This window comes from Lepeophtheirus salmonis, chromosome 14 (genome assembly GCF_016086655.4).
Source record: "Lepeophtheirus salmonis chromosome 14, UVic_Lsal_1.4, whole genome shotgun sequence".
NCBI lineage: Eukaryota > Metazoa > Arthropoda > Copepoda > Siphonostomatoida > Caligidae > Lepeophtheirus > Lepeophtheirus salmonis.
In genome coordinates, this window is record NC_052144.2 from 25,157,365 (window position 1) to 25,179,197 (window position 21,833).

Genomic DNA, 21,833 nt, shown 5'->3' on the forward strand with positions numbered 1-21,833 from the left:
TTCAGATGCCTTAAATTAAAACTATATTTTATTTTAAAAGTTTGGCATTTGTGAAACTGTTGTTTCTATTTAACTAGCTTTCAATTACAGAGAAATACAATCTTTTTTATTTCTTTTGATAATGGTGGGTATTATTCCACTTCTGGTGATCATAAATACACTAATATTTTTTCAAAGGTCCTTAAAAAGTTCGTTTTATGAATAACATATTTATCATCAAATTAGTAATTTCAATCGTTATTTTTGGCTTATGGATGTTTAAAAAATGCGTAACTTTCAAGTAATTTAGATTTTATTCCATGGGAAAAAATCAATAAAAAAATCATAAAATAAATATGTTTACTTAGGATTATCACAGCATGAATATGATATATTAGTTATTATTTTAATGTTGAAACATATCAAATATAATACACACATACAATTGGATAAATGAAGCGACACATTTTTAATTTAGAAGTGTTTTTCAAATGCTTAGATCGATCTTCATTAATTAAAGACAGAAATACTTCCATGTTCTCTAAGAATTAGTAAAAAGAAAGAATCCGAATCCTCAAAATGAGATGCTTGAATTTCAATTTCTATGGGAATGATGGCAGATTGAAACTTTATCCGAAGAAGAATACCAAACTAAGCTAAGCCTCAAAAGAGAAGAGTCGACTCCTTCCTTCTTATCAATCCATATATAACAATTGAATAGATTCAAGAGTTGAAACTATGAGGGGATGTTTAAGAAAAGCTTGGAATTTAAATATTTCAAATATAGGATTATTTATGTCGGGGTCATTATAAGATATTGAAATCGTATACAATAAGATAATTTTGTTATGTGTTGGCATGTACAGCCCCATAAAATATAAGATCACTCAAGAAATAAAAAATTAAACAAAAATCTTTAAAGATGCATATTTTTTTAGTAGGGCTTTTAAAAAAAATAAAATATGGAATAAATTTCTATTATATTCATAGAATGATGAATAACTTAAAAAGGTCTAAGGAAAGAGTGTTGTTTTCCATCACTTTTCACCCAAAAAAAAAAAAAAATATCTCGAGTTCAACACAAGATACAGGATAATGAAACCACTTTATTAATAAACAAAATACACTTGAACATAAACTTAATTAATTGTACTTTTATTGGAATTTTTATTAAGAAAGCCTTCCCTTGTTTTAGACATCAAATCGGATATCGTAACCAACACCTGACAGGAACTGAGATATAGTCTTATGCCCAGCCTCTGCTGTTGCTCAATGTATATCCTTTTACGGGTTTTTTTTTTTTTTAGGAAGTTGACCAATCGCTTCTTGAACAAGGGTATTGGAAACTGTCGATTCTTCCTTTTGAAATACCTGTATGGATTTCCAAATTGATGGGTGGTGGTGTCCAACGAGATGAAAGAAACGGAAGTTCCATCCTTCACACTGGTTGTTAGTTCTCGGGCAGTCAGAAATAGTTGCACGATGGACGTTCCAGAATGCGGGAGGAAAGCGCGGAGGAATATGCCGCAATACACCTCTGACATCATTCGGAGCGGGGTAACGAGCAAAGTGATTTATTTCCTCCTGCACTCTGGAACGTCCATCGTGCCACTATCACTGACTGCCCGAGAACTAACAACCAATGTGAAGGATGGAACTGCCGTTTCGTTCTCTTTGGACAAGAGACGAAGACCATCGTTCTATTGCAATTTCAGATTGCTCCAAAAGTACTGAGCTTTACATTTTTCCTCGCACTCTCCAACTCGACCTTTGACAACCTGCCCGAATCCTCTTAGTGGTTTGTCACTCCACAGCCAACCATCTCTTCTTCTGACACATCTTGGGTCATAACGAAGTGGAAATCGCTGCTCTTCCCTAGTATTTTGCAAATGCTTGTCCGTCAATCCAAGAGTCTTGTCCAATATGAATAGTCCATCATGTCTAATGATATTGTAATTAATAACGGAGAATTAAGTAATTAGCACTCCTTCCATTGGGAACCACTGTCGTGCTTGTTTATTTTTCTTTTCTCTTATTATATATTATATTGGTGATAGATATTATATCAGTTTAAAAGAATCTTGCCCTTATTTCCATTTAGAAACTTTTCCTTTTTTTTTCTTGCCATTTTTCCCCTGACATTATTCCGTTCTAGAATATTTTTGTATATGAGGTGAATACTTTTTATTAAACCTCAGATAAGAACAGATATCATGAAGAAACTGAAAGGATTTTACCTATTTCATACTAACTGCAATAGTGACAGTTCTTTATTCATATTTAAAATTTTATTATAGAAGAACGTCTCTTGATGAACTTGGAATCATCTCTAGAAAAATAGAAGAAATAAACAAATCAGTTTTTATCTCTAATAAGTGAAAGTGTTAAAAAATTGTGTTTCTGATTGAAATTACAAAATGGGTTTATAGTTGCGGTTCAGTCCGGCAAACTTAATTACACTGTCCAACAGCAAAAATACTAAAAAACATGGTATATGCTCAGTTGAATAGAGTTTGATCCCTTGATTCCAAATATGACCTTATTTTGTCTTTGTTAGCCTCTTGGTCTTCAGAAAAAGTGTGCATTGTATACACGAAAGTCTTAACTTCCCCAAAAACGCTCTACTGTCAATTTGAGATAAGGCCACGACAATATTTCATGGATGTAATATATTTTTGAATTGATCTTATAAGAAAAGTCCACATAGTTCAAAAGTTGAAATAAAATCTTGAGAGTAGGATCCAAAATTCGGGATCGGTGTTCATCTATGAAGAAGTACATGTGAAGTACTGGCCGCAAGGATTTTATTTTGTGAGGGTCTGCTTCAAAGATACCGTCGAAAGTCCACCTCTTAGAATCCTTTACTCACTACGGGTCTGCAACGAGTCATCTTGGGTTTATGGAGCTTGAAATAAGGATGCATGAGTTAATGGATATATGAAATCGAGACATAATGAATGAATGTCTAGATGAAGGATGATTATAGTCCTGAATAAAAGTGACTGATTTTGAATCTTCATTCTATGATTTTCTTAAATGAATTTGATTATCTGGATGAATCACCATTTATTATGTTTCAAATATTGATGAATAAATGTTTTTGTATGACAAATGTGATAATTGTGGAATGTTGAAGCCATTGAATTTGAGATGTGTTTAGTATAATGTGTAAATTTCTATAAATTGTAATTATTATGTAATTGTTGAAATGATAGGAAAGATATTTTCTGTAATTTGTAATGAATTTATTCTTTATATATCAAATTGTATAAATAAATCTAGATTAAAGTATTTCTTTGAGAGGAAAGAAAATTTTGCTTTGATCCAGACTTGGCTCTTTTCCAAAGCGGCTATAATATTATATTTTTTAAACCTGCATAATGTAATTATTATTGATTTTAAAGCATATTTATTTAAATAGCCTTGCAAATACAGATTAATTTGATATTTTAGAATCAATTTTATCAACAGTTTGATTGTTATACTTAATTTTTGAATTTTGTCGATCCTAATAAGCTTTTCCTCGAGGGTTTAAAATAATTAACATATTGAATCAAAAAAAGAATTTCTTTCAAACTAATTTTATAACACTAAATATAAGTCAACTTTAATAGGCTTTGATTATCCCTACTAGAAATAAATAAATACTAATAAATTAATTGTTATAGTAGAGGTTGCGTTATTCTAAAAGGGAATAATTTATGTAAGTGTTAAGTAATCCATGAACGAACATATAATAATATCTAATATATTATGGTTGTATGTATGTTCGCTAAAAAAACAGCATAACCAGTGTATTTATTTCAAAAACGGGGACAGATACAGGCCTTAAGACATAAAATAAAAGTTGTTCAGAATTCTGAGTTACGTACCAAAGGATACGTTTCATTTGGGTCAAACCAAATTCCTGGGCTAATAAGTTGATTATTTTCATAAAAAAAGATCGATTCCCCGTGTCTCAAAAAATTTTTAAGGTCTGTGTTCTAGTTTCGAAAATGCACTAAAAAATTAAAAAAAAAAAAAAACTAAAATGGGACATATTAAATACAAATTAAAAAACGGAATTAGGAGGAGTATTAGCGAGTTTGTCTAAGTATGTGCATAATAAAATAATTCAAAATAAAATATATCATACGGGTACGTCCTAGTATAATATAAAATAATAATTTATCAAAAAAAATATTTATAAAGTACATATTAATATCCTCTATGCAAACTTTACTAACAAAAAAAATAATTAAAGGGTGGTTCACTGAAGTGCTTACACACAATTTGAAATGGGACATTTGAAAAGGGCGATTCACAACTGATATTTGCTCCCTACTAAAAATATTAATACTTTCTAGCTAATAGCTACTAGTGTAAAAGAAGAATAGGCTCTTAAATGAATTAAAAGTTTGTATATAATTATTATTGGATTGGAATTCAGTATACCTAATAATTGACGACAATGCCCGCTACATTTTGTTCTCCGAAGTGTAGATTAGGTTTCTCCGGGCATGTAAAGGATGATAATATTTAATGTCAAATGAAACTCTCCTGCATACTTTAACAAGGCTATACCAAGATATCATAAAAAATATTATACTTATACGAAAGATTAGGAAAGTATAAAAAGTTACGATATGTTTGAAACACTATATACAAGAAGACTAAAAATTTGAACGAACAAATTGAGGCTCTCATAGTAAAAATACCAGCTATTCTCCTGCCGTATCTTAAAGAAAGATGCAGATCTCCATCCATATTTAAGATTGTTTAAGTAAAACTACTCAAAACCAGTCTAGCTACGACAATTACTGTTTAAAAAAATTAGTAAGGTAAAGCTAATACAATCTTTCATGGGTCATTTTGGACTGTTAATATTTTTTCCTGTAATCTCTACAGATTTCAAAATCAAAAGAATCGTCAACTTTTAGAAGAAGTAACTTATTTTGAAATAAATAAAATAAAATTCTTATCAGATATATATTGTTAAATAATCAATTGTAGATTTTTGCCGTCTGATACTCATCTTATAACAAACAGAGATAGTCTGCTTTTTTGCTTTATTATTGGAGCGGTGCCTCAAATTTATCAATCTCTTCAAATATTTGGTAATTTAAAGTTAATATTATGACATCATGACCCAACTAGTAGCGAAGACCAATTCAAGCATTCATGTCAATCTGAGAAAATTGAAACTCTTTGTTATTTCGGAAACATAATTGAATTAAAGCTTAGTAATGTACAACAATTCTAAATATATTTGAACAGTTGAAAATTATATCAAAAACAAAACATAAAAGATACTTAATGTAGTTTTAAGTAACATGTACGCTATGGGAAAACAGTGGTCCCTATCCACATATATAGAAGAATTGTACTCGATAGTTCTTGTTGTATGCCATGCATTCTATGCTTATAAAATTTTTTGGAGTTTATATATAAATAGAAAATATCCTATTCTATAAGCACATCCCTTAAGTCTCTTCCTTCAGAACATAGAAGAGTTACAATTATCAGTGATGAGGGATGTTCTTCTGGACGCATCAAGTTTATTGATGGAAAGTTTTATAGAGCTATAGCTGATGACACTCCTTCAAGGACTATCATAATTATAAAGACTACACCACCAAAGTTGCATTTAAATTTTAGTGGAAAAATTGAATCAATGAAAACAACAGCAATATACATAAGACAAGAGAAAAATCAATATTGCATGGTCCAATTGCTAAATGAAATTCAGAATCTTAAATTTGTTGTCGGTTCTATTTAAAAAAAGTTATTTGTTTCAAGATACTTGAGTTTCATTGAAACCATTATATAACAATACATATTTGGAAAGTTTTGAAGACCATTTAATCCTAAAAATTGTTTGCTTCAAGTAATCCTTGTATATAGTAGGTGTTTTTGTTTATTTATGTCTCCTTATCACTTAAGACACTCATTATATGTTAAGAGTGGAATGAGACTGAAAGAATGTTTGTAATTAATTATTTATGATCAATATAAGTAATTATGTTCCACTTTATCACAATGACTTGTTCTTTAGTACCGAGAGTGACAAAGAAACAAAAAAATTCCTTAAATTCAAATCCGCATATTCGCAAAGGATTCTCTATCTAGTATCTTCTATTTGATAAAGAAGGCTTATGATAATTGATAGCCATCCTAACAAATGACAGTCAATACAAATTAGTAATTCAAATAAATATACATTGACTGTATTTGGTCTTGGATTAATGATAGAATTGATGATGTCAAGGCTAAAAAGTTATCACAGAATAAGCCTTCCATTTAGTTTCCCTAATGGTTTTGAGTGAAATAAGACAGTCTTCTTTGTTCTTTACTGCAGTCCACTATTGGAGAGTCATCCTCTTTAGTATTTGAGACTTAGCATTATATGATTTGCTGCGAGCTGGAGCACCCTCCATATTTTTGAATTTATTCAAGAGAATGAAGATATTGTCGTATCAAGAACTAAAATGTAGATTCTTGATACAAATCCCGAAAAGAGGGACTGAGGACTCCAATTTTTGAAATAAAAGAGCAATGATAAGGTTGTTAGATGTGAACCTAATCCGGGAGATGAATGTCCTTCATTTTAATAGCGAAAATATGGATTTCTGATGCACCGAAATACAGAGTAAATGAGGAGGAGTATGGATGAAATGGATGACTGAATAAAGTAGATATCGACAACTGACACGCATTATATGTAGACCCACTATCGTAGAGATATTGAGTGAAGTCAAATTCCATTGTAAGTCCTCCTTTTCAAATGTCTCAAATTTCATCAGATATAATTTTCTTTTTTTTTTTTTTCCCTTCCGAACAATAAACAGGTGTGTAGGCGGGAAAAGAATGAAGAAATAGATCCGGCTCCAGGATTACAATGCAAGTCAAATAGGGATTTCTTAACGTCTGGCATGGATTTTTAGTGGATGGGCTGCGCTAGTAACTTGGAAATAACACACAGGTCAAACTAAAAACAATGGTGAATAATAATAATTGATAATTATGAGTTAAAAACGATAATGAAATGTGAGCACTACAGTTTGAAAGGAAAGTATCAAAGTAGTAGATGTTGTTGGGATGTTGGTAGTCTATCAGGCCATGGCTGGGAATATGTTCAATTCTCATCTTTTCCTAAACAAAATCCAGAAAAGTCTTAATTATGGCACAAAGCTGTCAATTAGCAAAATCAAGATGTTTCTGACTTGTATCCTGAACCTTTTGTCCTCATATGTGGATTACACTTCATATCAAAAGAACCCAGTAATACTTATAATTAGTATCATTAATATTATGTTCCTACTATATTCCCAACTTCTCACAAAAACAAGGACAAAAGCAGATTTACAACGTTGTGAATGCACTCGTATAACTCATTTTCTCAATTTAGCCAATATTCATATCCTTAGATTTATGTGTGTTGACATCAAAAACCATACTTTTGTCATATGGAGTAATTTTCATACTATAAAGATTTACTTACCTATCCTTAATCAATTCAAGTCCATAACAACTTTTAAAAATATATTCGAATTCAACAAATGAACCCTACTAAGTAATATTAAAAGAATAATTTACAGTTTATTTATTTTTTATAAATAGTAATTTTTCATCTTATATTCTATTTCATAAGTGATAGAGGATGGTATTTTAATGGTCTCTAGAAAGCTACGTATTGGCTCTATAATGCTTTTATGGGTTGTTTTGAAATTTAACAAAATAGTTGTATTTTCAACATAAATTCCTCATTTATCTGCATTTTTATATCATCTCGTTTTTTTTACTGGTTCATTCTTAAATACGATATTATCGATTATAACACCTTTTTTTTTTTCTTTTTTTTCCCCCTTTTCAATCGAGGTATTGTGAAAAAGAAATAAAAAGTAACGCAACATACTAAGGATGTTGAAAGAACAAAATGATCTCACTAACGTCATAAATTGCATCTTAATTGAAGGAGACGCCATGTTGAAGGCTTAAAATGGACAAATTTCCACAAAAATATTGATTTAACTTCATTAAATCGTTTTAAAAATAAATAAAAGAAAGACTTAATATCTGTATTTAATACTATCAGGTGGTCCATAAGAGTATTCAATCGTGCGTTTCATTTATATTTTTATCCTAAAACTACCCCATATCCTCAAAAACAGCATTTATAAACATTTGTATGTCCAATGAGGCACCATATACATAGGATGGGTTTGCAGGAGGGGGTGGGGGTGGTGGGTAATGCCTATCCGAAACTGTGGTGGTAATATGATTTAAATATGTATAGTTAGTATGTAAATAAATACAATTTGGATCCTTAGAATAAATGTCACTTAACATATGGATGTATAATATATACATGTGGCCCGTCAGCCCAAAAGCAAGCTAGAATGATATTTATCAGAAATGAGTGTGAATTACATTTGCATTCTTTGACGAATTATCGTTCATTTCTATCGATAAATTATTTTTATTAGCCATTATTATGAACCTTAATAGAATAAGGAATCAAATATAATAAAGGTTCTTAACTATAGCATACATTCTTGAGTATGTACAAACATATCCAAAAACGTATATTTATGATTAGGTATAATACTACATACCTAAAAAATTATATGGATATGGTTGTAGGGAAAAAAACGAAGAAGAAAAGTGGAAGACGAGCAATATTTGATTTATTGCGTAATTTATTTGAGTGTTTTCTATTTCGTAGAGATCAAATGAAATAAATATTTATTGCTCAAAGATCTATAATTTAACTTCGTTATATATTGATTTTTATTTGAGTATAATAAGTAGATGGCATAAACTAAGTAAATTACAAATAGGTATACAATGTACATAGTTACTTTTCAGTGCAAACATACCTTCATATACTTGTATACCCATACATAAATATGTACATTACACATATCTGTCAATATTAGATGTGTAATGACATGTAAGAGTATACCTATATTGAGAAATATTTATATATTTTTTTTATAAATTTGTTCAACTATAAATATATGTAAGTAGGTACATTCTTATCTAGATATGAGCAACATCATATCGGTTTAAATAAAAAAATATTGTTCTTATTTTAAGTAAATTGCAAACTAGAGTTGTTCTCTTAGCAACAAAATATCTACATTGCACAGTGTTAAATCATTCTTCGACTTGAAAAATCCATCCCTTATAGTTAGAAGCTGCCAATAGTTATCAAGGTATTATTTTAGTAATATGCTGCTGCATAGACATCAATCCGTCGTGTATCTCTTACACTTAAATAAAATAAATAAAATTTTTGAGGTTTTATAGGACTATAAAAATAACTAGTTTTCTAATCTTTAGGGTGTTTTTTTTCTTTTTCGTAGATTAAAACCTTTTCTAAGCTTATTTATTTTTCTATCCTTTGTATCTTATTTTTTAAATAATCAAATACTTTTCCAAATTAATTTCCTTATTATTTTAGATATACTGTTGCAATTTGTGAAAAAGTAAATTTTTACAAAACTTCAAAGAGAGATTGAACCCTCCAAATGATGTCCTGATTTTAATTACTTTACTATTTGTGAAATCTCTTAAAAAATACACTTATTGTAATACCTCCGGCCAGGTCATTTACACTAGATTTTTTTTTTTTTTTTTGTGACATTAAGTTAAACCTGGATAATGACACTAATTTGACCTCTGTACCTCAATATCTTCAAAAGTTATGGACAATAATATATTTGTAACGTTTTGTGCTACTCTTACCTCTCAAAATGTAATGTTCTCTTTCTGCGATCACGAATAATCTTCATACCAAATTAGATCAAAATTGATCCGTAAATTATGCCATAATCCTGGTTAACAGCAGACAAACAAACAAACAGAGGCAAAATGATAACTTCCTTGTACTTTGTTGGCGGATGTAATAACTGATTTTCATTAAGAAATAAGACACCGGGTGGTCCATATAAAGCTGACAACTAAATAATAAAATAATTCATTAAGGTAGAGTGATTGAAATGTATTCCTATTTTGATACATTAAAGCATTAACAATTAGCTACAAAAAAACCTCAGTTCTTTAGCTTACGTACAAGTCGAAAAAATGACACCTGAACGTAATCAACGAATTTTTATTCCCGCACTCCAAGCAGTTGGGCATCACCAAGATTCCCGTCTTACACGTCAGCAAGTCTGAAACGTACCCTGAAGAGGAAAAAGGGCAAACAGGACCTGCAGGAGTTAAAGAATACAGCGCAGCCCATCCACTCCAATCCATGATCCTCCTCCACTGTAAAAGACCTCGAGGTTTCACACCAGACTATCCAGAGAACTATGAAAAGTCGGTGGAAAGATCCTTGTGAGGGTTGTTATATTTAGAAGAATCCAATAATGGTGACGACTGATTATTATATTATTTACAAACTACATTATAAGTTATAACACTCTAAATAATACTGAATACTGATTCTCCTGGCCGTGTACTTAGTGCTAGAGAGAGCAACGTTCTAACTCGTTTCCAAAACTACTAAAGCCCTACCTTCTTACTTCGAATTCTTTTCAACTCTCAGCGATCTTCGTAATTCTTTGCATTTATGAATGTCGATCATATTCTTAGGTTCACGGACTCCATATTTCACTCTCAAAAATCTCCAGTTTCTCCACAATATTTTCCAGGACTCTAATCGGACGCGATAGCTTCTATTGACTCCTTTTTCTAGAACTTGACCTACATCTACATTGTTCAATTAAATTAGTTCCCACATCTAACTCAGTTAAGTCTCTTGTATTTAAATTGTAATAATTGATTTCCTTTTTCTCGACGTCTCTCCTCATCCACTGATTAAGTCCGGACCGTTGTATCATAACTTCTCCAATGTTGTGGCATGCTAGATCATACTTGATGACTAAATATCATTTCATTAGGTGATTTTCCATCAATCTTCGGGGTATTTCTAAACTCAAGTAAGCCAAGAAAAAACTCTTCTCACCCATAATTTCCATTTACTTTTTCTAATAGTGCCTTCATTGACTTGAATATGCTTTCAGTGTGGCCGTTACTTTGAGGATAATGAGGAGATGATTGTCCCCATGTTATGCTCCATCTCTTCAAAAACTCCTTAAATGCTTTAGAATTAAAGTGTGTACCTTGATCCATCCTCAACATGGTGGGAATTCCAGTCTCCGAAAATAGCTTCCTCACCACTACAATTACATCTTTAGAATTAGGAACTCTCTTAAATTCTTCTATATATGGGTAACCGAAAAGTCTACCACCATAAACAATATAATATTTACCTTTACTCTCAAACAGGTCAGCAGATACAATTTTGAACGGTCTTATTGGATTCCGATCACACAAAAGTGATTCCTTTGGTAAAGATGGTAACCTTTCCTACATAACTACCATTTCTTGAATTTCCATATTCATTCTCGGCCAATAAACCGTTTTGTCTCTTTGTCCATTCTATTCCTTGATGTGAATAATAAAGCTTTTCCAAAATCTCTTTCCGTTTACCTTTTGGAATTATCAAACGATTATTATATAAAACAAGGCCTCCTTCAGGGCTCAATTCAGGTAAAATTTTCATGTAATGTTTCACTCCATCTCTAATGACATTATTTTCAATTGCATTTACTAGGTCGATATACTCTTGGTCTTTTAAAGACTCCCCAAGAATATTTTCTACTAATGGATCAATTATTTTCTGTTCTTCTTCTGATTGGCTCATTCTAATCAATACAATCCGTATTACTTCGTCTATATGATAACGAACTTCTTCTTCAATATTTGCATTAACTTCTGGAAATGACACAGGTACCCTTGATAATGCGCCTGGGATTTCATAATCTTTTCCTTTCCTCCATTCTGCCCTAAATTGATACATAGATAATTTAAATTTATAACGGATCAATCTCGTATTTTCAACCATATCTAGTGTAACTATTTAAAATAGGGATAAGAGGTTTATGATCAGTTATAACTGTAAATGTAGGTAATCCAGCCAAAAATATATGGCACTTCTTAATTACCCACAAAATCCCCACTCCAATTCGATCATGGCATATCTTGTCTCTGCACTTAACAAAAATCGCACATTATATTAACTTCCATGCCTCTTAATGCTTTTGACTTAAATCATATCCTAAACCATTTATTTTTTATGCATCTGCCTCGACGTGTGTTTCTAATTTCGGATCGAATGGTGCTAATACGGGTGGTGAAGTCAACATTTCTTTCAATTTATCCATGGATAAGGTATGGTTAGAAGTCCATTTAAATTCCACGTTTGATGATAATTATCTTATAGGTCCCGCTGATTCACTTATCTTTGATGAAAATGGACTTAGTTGATTCACTAAATCCAAGAAACTCCTAAGATCCCTCCTATTTTTTGGATTCGGAAATTTACTTATTGCACACAATTTATCAGGATCAACTTCCGTGCCTTCTTTAGATACGTAATATTTAAAGAAATTTTACTTTAGGTAGTATAAATATAAATTTTTCAGGATATAAAGTAATTTTCTTCTCGGTATTTTTCAAAAATCCTTCTTGGTTTACAAACGGGATCTTCTAAATCCCTTGATACTATTAAAACATCATCGACCACTCTAAATGTGTCTGGTAAATTATCCTAAATTTCATCTCCACGTAAGCAATATGCATCTCCAGTCGCAACAAAACCCATTGGCGCTCTATTAAAAACATATCTACCCCGAGGAGTCATAGAACAAGTCATATGTCTTACTTTATCTGCTAATTCCATTTGTCAATAGCCTTGTTTTGTGAGAACAATAGAATGGGTAGAGAAATGCAAATATCTTGGAGTTATTATAGACTTTAGAGTTAGATGGGTGGCCCTTGTTGAATATATTATACAATAAGCCAAAAAAGTTATATTTCCCGTCAGGGTTTTGATTGGACAAAAGTAGGGCTTACGGCCTTATTATATTCAATGAATTCGGAATGCCTGCCTGGAACCTATTATTTGTTATGAAGCAGGAATATGGGCACCCCGAGTTATTGAGGTAGACCTTTTTATCCAAAGAATCGGGAGAATTAATAAGCTTGTATGTCTTTTGATGTGTCGAGCAAATAAGTATTCTTCTACAAAAGCCATGGATGATATGTTCTTAATGGAACCACTCCATTTAAGCATAAAAATGAATTCACTTAGGGGAAGACTAAGAACTACGGATGATGCCCCACTCCAGATCTAAAGGAGCGGTAGAAATACTCCAAAAATAATTAAGAATATGCCTCAGCAAATTTAGTGTCCGCATAGAAAATATATTTTTTAGAGCTTATTTTCTGCCTTCGTTTGAATATGAGCAAAATGAGACACTTTTGGATCTGAATGTTTTCATGGATGACACATTTTCATATGAGGCGAATGTTTATTCGACAGATACGGAAATCTTAGCTAGTTTAATACTGTTTTTCAGGCTGAGTTGGAAGGTATTTATCAAGCAATACGTGACCTAAATGATATGGATTAATACTTTAAGTCCCCTGTCATTTTTCACATTAACAGTATGACAACTATTACTATTTGGATAGGAAAAGAGGGTCCTTCAGAGAATAATAATTATGTCTTTTGGAAGAGATTGGAATTTCAAAACGACCCATACGTATAAAATGACGACAACACTAGAAACGAATTTGTGGATCCCTGGCTAAAGTGGGGTGCCAAATGACTTATCAATCACATATAGAAGTTCTGCAGACAACGTTGGAGGTATAAATTAGTAACCGCCAAATAGCAGGAATGGCAGATTGATCCAAAATGCGGTCAAACGAAACGGTTCTTTACAAGTCCTAATCATGGATGGAAATTACAATTTCATACTAGAAAATCTCTCAAAAAATTTGTGAGCTTTGTTTCTGGCCACATTCCAATGAAAACGCATATTAAAAAATGGGATTAGTCTATGAGGACTCATGCAGACTATGTAAAGAATGATCAGAGAGTCCTATCAATTTCTTGACAGAATGTGCAAGAAGGGCAAGCCAGTGGGAAAATTGTGAGGACGTTTGTTGGAGTAAAAGTGATGTACAAAGTTTCATAAAAAAATATCCCGGGCACTCAACACTTTGAGGACGTTTTTCAAGACGATGGCTGCTTATAACCTCCACGATTCTGATAGTTAATAGTTTCCGAATAAAGAAGCGAAAAGGTTCAAAATTCAGAAGATTAAAAGATGACGTCATTCCTTGTTGGTTCCAAAACTGCCCTTCTTATTTATCAAGACATCAACCATATCGAAGGAGCGGTAGAGCAACTATCACAATAATCGAGGAGGGCTTATATATCCTTTAGGTTCTATTTTTTTTTTTTTTATATCGTTTCCTGGTATCCATATGAAGCAATTACACAAAATACTGACGCCAGTGCAATATTTTTGAATTCAAAAATATTGCGCTAATCAAAAGAATATATTTGTATCTATGGTAGAAACTATTTGAAATTACATGAAAACTGTGAGTTTTTTGATAATATTAAATTTATGTGTAATATTTGTGACAATGATTTAGACTGTTTTATTTCAAAAATTTCTGGTACTATGTTTAATATTTTTATTGAAAAAAATTAATAATGGATATAATAGGGCAATTCATAAAACTAAGAAAAGAAAATCAAGTTCAAGACGAAAATTTTACAAAATAAATTAAAATAATAATTATTATTATAGAATTATTTAAATATTTAGAGAAAATTGTTCAATAAAGTATATTATGACCTACTACTATTTTTTTGAGTTATTTTATGTAAATAATACAACTTTGCAACATATAATTTTGGCCCAAACATGCAAGAGAGGAAAAATAACGCTCGCTTCATATAAACAACGTACTCCTTGAATTAGCTAACTACCAATTAATTTGGGTCTTTTTCTTTTCCTTTTTAGCTGAAAAGTTGCCAGAAACAATAAAAATAAGGACGTTTAGATTATATAAATTTTTTTTATCGGATTGTGTATGTGTCTATGAATAAATTATACGTTTGTTAATTAATGTACATGTCAGCAAATATATTTTGTGGTTTCTATGGGCAGTAGACAATGAAAAAAATACTTGGTATCATATTTGGGTGTTCGTTAACTTTTTTTTTTTTTTGTGAATAGTTCTTGATAATTTATGTTTGATTAAATGTTATAATGTAACTTTGATCAGGAAAATTAATATATAATAAATTTTTTTCATTTCCGAGTTTGTTTATTTTATTTTAAAAAAATAGTAATAAAAAAGTTTCATTTATCCCAAATGCTTTCATATGTGCGTATCTATATTTGAACTTAAAAAAATCAAACTAATCTATATATATATATATAGTATATATGTTGCAGTAAGAAATATGGTAATATGCAAAATAACTAGTTAATGTGTATAATAACTGAACAAGGCTGTTAATGCGCATGATAACTTAAAAAGATCATTAACGTCCGAAATCATTTAAATGAGATATCAACTGGTGCTATAGTGGAGGGCGTCTCTTATGATATTACATGAGTTGGCAGTGGGTTCCAACCCGTTTGTTAGTCGTGTTGGCATGCAACATAATCCGTGGGCTTGTATATCATCTGGGGCTATACTGGATGGCCTCTCTCATGATATTACATTAATTGGCAGTGGATTCCAACCCGTTTGTTGTCTTGCTGGCAAGCAAGACAACCAAACCATTTACTAGTCGCGTTGGCATACAAAACAACCCGTGGACTTGCATCTCTACAAGAGATATAGTGGATGTCGTCTCTGATTATATTATATGAAATGGTGGTGGATTCCAAACTGTTTGTTGTTTGCCCTGGTACGCAAGACGACCCGTGGGCCGGGGATACAGTGGATTGCTTCCCTGATTGTAATACATGAATTGACTAAGGATGCTTACTGTAAATCAAGCCTTGTCAACATTTTGCATATCAGATGGGCCGAGTAACAATGGGTGTCTCTGGAAAGGTTCTCGGAAGATAATCTGAAATTTATTATTTCAATGATTTTGCACATTAAAGATATTTTTCAGTTTTATATCACATTAATGATCTTGTTCAGTTATTATGCACCTTACCAAGTTATTTTGCACATTCACGGCCTTGTTCAGATTTTATGCTCATAAACTAATTATTTTGCATATTAACGGACTGCAACATATACATACTGTGAGTGTCTTTGTTTCTTTTATGGGTGTCTACACCGTTGTAACTAGTAAGCTGAAACTTTGCATCGATGCCTCTTTTGAATCTGGTAAGGCTAAGACGAGGGTACCTATTTTTGGGGGTAGGAGGAGGGGGTCATAGAAGGGAGGCTTATTCTTCGCGCGGAACATTAAAATTGTTTTTTGGAGCTGAAGCAGACTTAATAGGGATTTGAGATATAAATCGAAAACAGTCTTAGGTTAAATAAAAAATGTGGGAAAATTGCACATTAATTTTTTTCAGCTGCAAAAAAATAGATGTCAAAGGAGATATTGGACATTTTGATAAATAAAGGTTTTTAGAAATTTGTCTAGAAATTCGTTTAAATATATATTTGACAGATAAATTTATTTGTTTCACTGAAAAATCTATCATTTTTTAATTTTTATTCAATTTTTTTCATCAAACGACAATTTTCAATTTGTAAGAAAAAGTGCCACAAAATGATGCATTTTGTATATAAATTTATTGATTTCATCATACCAGTTTAGTATTCTCATTACAAAATAATTGTTTCGACAATGAAGTTTATTAATGTGGTGTATATACAACATTGACATTAAGAAACCAAAATTATTTTTTATAAGAAACTATTTTTGAAACTTGTTAATAATATTTTTTTTTTTAAATCCAAATTACAATCGAGTTAGTTGTTATCCAAAAAATAATTTCCTTCACATATTTTGAGTGCTTATAGTGGCTTGTTTGAATGTTACTTATTTATTTCTGTGTTTACTGGTATTGGAATAAAATTGAAAAATCTCTTATTGTTTTGTTTAATTTGATTTGTATTCAGTTAATATTTTATGGGTATTTGGTTCTTGTACCGTTTAGAAACTAATGTTTATAAATTGAATCTATCATTATTTATATTTGTAAGCCTTATTTTGATGAAGGAATTTTAAACTAGTTTGTATTTATTCAAATGCAACTTCAATATAAAGTTTTATGTACAATAATTATTAGGAAATATTTGCTATTTAAATAAAGATATTAAAAAATCACTTTTTGATTATGGAACCATAGGTTTTGTATCAACTGTGTAAGTATTTTGTACTACATGCAATACATAGATAATTACATTTGTATTTCAATTAACATTCCATATTTGTTGAAGAATAATATTTACAATATAAGCTGTATATACATTCAGGAATAGGACTCAAATTGCTGCTATTAAATTGTTAGTCGATTTAAACAAAAAAAATAATTCACTGCAATAGTCATTAACTTGTATTTTTAAATCCTGCTAAGATATTGGAATTGGAATAACGTAACAGGTATTACTAGACAGAAAATGTAACAGAATTAATCTTGTTTAATTTTGAGTATTCTTTCAATTAAATATGATTAACTCTTAAAATGTAAAACTAAGGGGGTGGGGAGAAAAAAAAAGATGATTTCAAATGTTGTTATGTCTTATTTTTGTCTTTACCCATGTTTGATATGTTGAGTGATTGGAGGTATTTTAATAAATTAAATTTTTTCTTTGCAATTTTAGAAATTTTTGGGTTTTTTTTTGTCACCATTGAGAATATTAGCCTTTAAAGAAAAGTTCACCGAATTATTGTCTTTGTCAGTTAAATTTAGATTCAATAAAATTTATTATAACTATCACAAATTGAAACATTTACTAAAGCACTCACACAATATTTTTTTTATAGATGTACAAAAGTGTGATCGCTATGGACGGGGTCTTAATCATTTTACAAAACTTTACATATCTACCGTTAAAAAAAATGATAAACCTTGAAAATGTCTTAGGATATTTATCAATATGGATTGTTAAGAAATAACTAACTAAATTATTTTTATCAGCCACGATGTCCTCCCAGCGGGACCAATCACTGAGACAGGCATTCACGAAGTCCTCCCTTGGGATCTTGGTGCACACGTCCATTATAAATTTCATGCTATTTACCTATAAATGTCTATCTTAGCCATGCTCCGTTAAAAATACCAGGGGATTAACTTTAGGAGAGCTGTAGGGAGAGGCATTCTTGTTCCATTAGTACTTTATGCGAAAAAAAGGTATTTGAAAAGGTTAGTATTTACTATTATAAAATAAGAAAAGTATGTCATAATTACATATGAATTTTCAATCAATAAATAAATAGGTAAGTTTGATATTGCTTGACTGAAAACGATCGGAGGATACTAACACCTGGAGGTCCTTCCATCAAACAGGATGAAATTTAGTTAGTACAACTATAATCTCACAAATTAAGGTTAGGACTTGAGGAACCATTGAAACATATTCCTCAATAATTTCAATTCGATGCAAATAACTAAGGATTTATTCTTTTCAAATCAGAGCGACATGAGTGGAAGTCATAAATACTTAGTAATGTTACATGAATTATAGTACTCAATTGTAGATATATCTATTTGCTTAACATTTTTGCAAAGATATGTACTTTTTGTAAATTGTCCTAGAATCTTGACATAGTTTTTTTTATATATATATGGTTTATAAAAAACATCCTAGTAATAAAATAGTTTTATGATTTATTATGCTTGAAATAGAAGCATTTGCTTTTTATTTAATTATATTTATATAGAAATATCCATCAAAACATTTATTATTATAAAAATACGGAGAGATTACATTTGAACGAAATGCAAATAAACTATTTATTTAACTTCAATTTCCACTATTATTAAAATTATAAATTGTGTAAAACATTACATTGCTGCTAGATATTCGTTATTTGGAATTTACGTAATTTATTAAGCATACTTTTTATGAGCCTAATGTCCTTGCAAATTTTAGTTTCCAATTTAGTATATGCAAAAAAAATTAATAGTAAACAATAATAGTGAACTTTTGTTTGACTATACTAATATGATATATTGTTAATATGACAAATTTTTACTACTTTTCAAAAGACAAAGAAAAGTATAACGTAATTAATAACTATGGTTACCCCGAACGTATGTTACCGTTCAGGACAATAGGGACACCCACGTCCTTTTGTTTAAAAAATAAAAGTAATAATAAAAAAAAACGTTGAACTCAAAATTTTTACAGTAGAATAAATAGATATAATGCAATATAAAAAATGTAATAAAACTTTTAAATTAGTATTTATAATTTAAATTGATTGGACAAGTTTTCAGAAATTAACAAAACTAAAAACAGTTTAAATAAGATGCTTGTTTCAGAACAGAAATAGGTGGTCATATTAAAGTAAAAAATATCGTTTTTAAATGCTTATAATATAATGTTATACCCAATTAAATTGTTGGGACGCTCATGTCCTTATTGTGCCGAAAGGGTTAGAATTTAAAGCAAGATTCTCATGATCATTTTAAAAACTAGCATAAGGGTAACCCATATGTAAGAACTTTTCCCTCTTTCAGGAAGTCATTGGAAATAAAATCCCAGGGTTTTTCGCTATTCTTCATATTTCTCACCAAATAAAAGTTTAGAACCTTTCATATTTCTGAGACGCCCATCCCAGACAGTCTTCTATTATTCAGTGGACGTTTAAGCCTATCATATGAGATATCCCTTCCGTTTTTCAATTTGAGAAATGAACTCTTTAAAGCGGATATATATAGGAAGATGAACCACGTTTGGGACCACCTAAAAGTTCCAGCCAGCTATTTAGTCCCATATTTTCAGGTTGAAATTTGTAAAGAAAGATGTTTCTTGATTAAATTTCCTTATCATTTCCTCATAATTATTTCGGCAACCATCCCCCACCCCACCCATATTTCAAAAAGTTTGATGTTTGTTGTGTTACAGAAAATTGGCAATCCTTTTTCTATGATTCCACAAAATCTCTGTTTTTCCTGGATTAATATATAATCCGGAAGTTAAAGAATACTTTTTGAGTAGGTTCCTATTTCTTCCAATTGACTTTTTTGTTTCGAAATTGCTCCCAACCAAGAACAAAGTTAAGTCGTTGGTATGTTGGATGTACTGGATTCACCAACAAACCAACGATTTGGTCATTCTGATCAATACTTATCTTGAAGGAACCTGTTAATTCCTATCTTGAACAGTAATGTAGATACAGGGTCCCCTATTTTACTCAACTTCTATTCTCAAAAATGTCACATGATTTATATACCTCACAACGGTACGGGAACCCGCTAATATTACTGTGACCATTTCAATAATACAATCGCCTAATCCTTGCTGATATAGCTTACGATTGATGAATTCATGAGATAGTGTATCAAAGGTTCTGACAAAATCTAGAGCAATTACTGTGGGAATACTCGATTCTTCTAGGAAGGACTATACAGAGAAGGGAATGTTTTCCATAAGCTTACCCTTCAGAAAGCTATATTGGGAGGCGTGCATAAATATAACTGAAAATTAAAATGATAATACTAAAAAAATAGAAGGACAAGTAATTCAAAGATTCCTAGAAAATTGTTATTCTTGTCTTCTTGGACCTCTGGATACTTATGGAAATAAAACTCCTTGGTTTAGCTACGAGGACGTTTGTTTTGGGCAAGATCAAGCCTTATAAATGTCTTCCATTTTTCCATTGATTCATGAAGGCTATGTGTTTGGACATTTTGCTGCTCTGAATTAAATTCCAAGTTAGTGTATCAAGAGTTTGTCTGAAAACTTTTTTTTTCCTTTGAGCTAATGGGAAATCTACAGTTCAAAGACTATATAATCATTATTTAAAGAATGGGTTCAAATATAAACATTATAAATTGACTAGAAATCTATCTAATAACCCATTATACAAACTAACCCTTTGGTTGATCGGATATTTAATATCAATGACAGTATTAAGGAACACTTGCATCATGTCCAAACTGAACGTAGAGATTATTATTCGAGGATTAAATACGCCAAAAATGATAATGAATCTGTTACACTATTAATTATGGACTTTTTTGAAACTAAATCAATTCCTTAAACGTCAATACAATTGGGAAAAACTCATTTTATTTATCTTAATAATGTTAATCTTTTTGGTATTGAGAATTTAAGATTAGGAATGTCTAATATATATGTTTGATGAGGCTGAACAGGAACAATCTTATTTCTAACGTTCTCAGTCTGTATAAAAGCAATTAGAAGATTATTCTTGTTTGAAGGTTTTTTGTTGTCTACCACCTGCATTCAAAAATAAGAACCCATTATAAAAGTGTAATGTTTGTTCAAAAAGTAAAGGGCCTTTTTATTTTCTTAGGAAACAATATTTACTTCTTCATCTTTATTTATATTCGCCCCTTCTAAGTAATCTCCCTCAGATACACTACACTTGTACCAACGTTTTTTCCAATCCCTGAAACACTTCTCATAATAACTTTTCTGCATAGCCTTGAATTCTGAAGAATCGATGCAGGCTTTACCTACAGAATCATTGCAAATCAATATCCTTTCATATGTCTCTTCAGTTTTGGGGCCAAGAAAATTTCACATTGGGTCAAATCCAATGAATATGGTGAATTGTGATGTTGTTTTTGCTTAAAATATCCAACAATTATTTTGCTCAAAATTAAGCTATTTTCAAACAAACTTCGCGGACACTCGTTTCATACCCAAAACGTTCTAAAAATTTTATCACACTAACGAACCGATTTTGTCAATGTCCTCAGCAACTTCTCTGATAGTGATTCGACGGTTTTCAAAAACAATTTTCGTCAATTCTTCAACGTTTTTATCTGTTCTGGACGTGCTGGGGCGTCCAAAGCGAGTCATTGGTATCTTCCCTGCCA

The 21,833-nt window shown here is 30.9% G+C and overlaps 1 protein-coding gene and 1 long non-coding RNA gene across 4 annotated transcripts in view; one reads left to right on the forward strand and one right to left on the reverse strand.

Moving 5' to 3' along the window:
* Positions 1-10,411, reverse strand: part of LOC121129667 (zwei Ig domain protein zig-8) — a 453,671-nt gene extending 443,260 nt beyond the window's left edge. Inside the window, exons 1-2 of the mRNA XM_071893299.1 lie at positions 10,033-10,411; positions 9,709-9,923 (exon numbers count right to left, since the gene is read on the reverse strand). The gene's annotated coding sequence lies outside the window, so the exon portion shown is untranslated. The remainder of the gene's footprint in view (positions 1-9,708; positions 9,924-10,032) is intronic.
* Positions 10,412-10,426: 15 nt separating this feature from the next.
* On the forward strand, positions 10,427-12,764 carry LOC121129632 (uncharacterized). 3 transcript variants are annotated; one of them, XR_005868463.2, is made up of 6 exons: positions 10,427-10,907; positions 10,963-11,199; positions 11,257-11,520; positions 11,585-12,201; positions 12,254-12,404; positions 12,456-12,764. It is a non-coding gene; the product is annotated as an uncharacterized lncRNA (long non-coding RNA). The 3 variants fall into 3 exon arrangements; XR_011783548.1 differs by having other exon boundaries at positions 10,427-10,716; positions 10,791-10,907; positions 12,254-12,764; XR_005868462.2 differs by having other exon boundaries at positions 10,428-10,907; positions 12,254-12,764.
* The last annotated feature ends 9,069 nt before the right edge of the window (positions 12,765-21,833 follow it).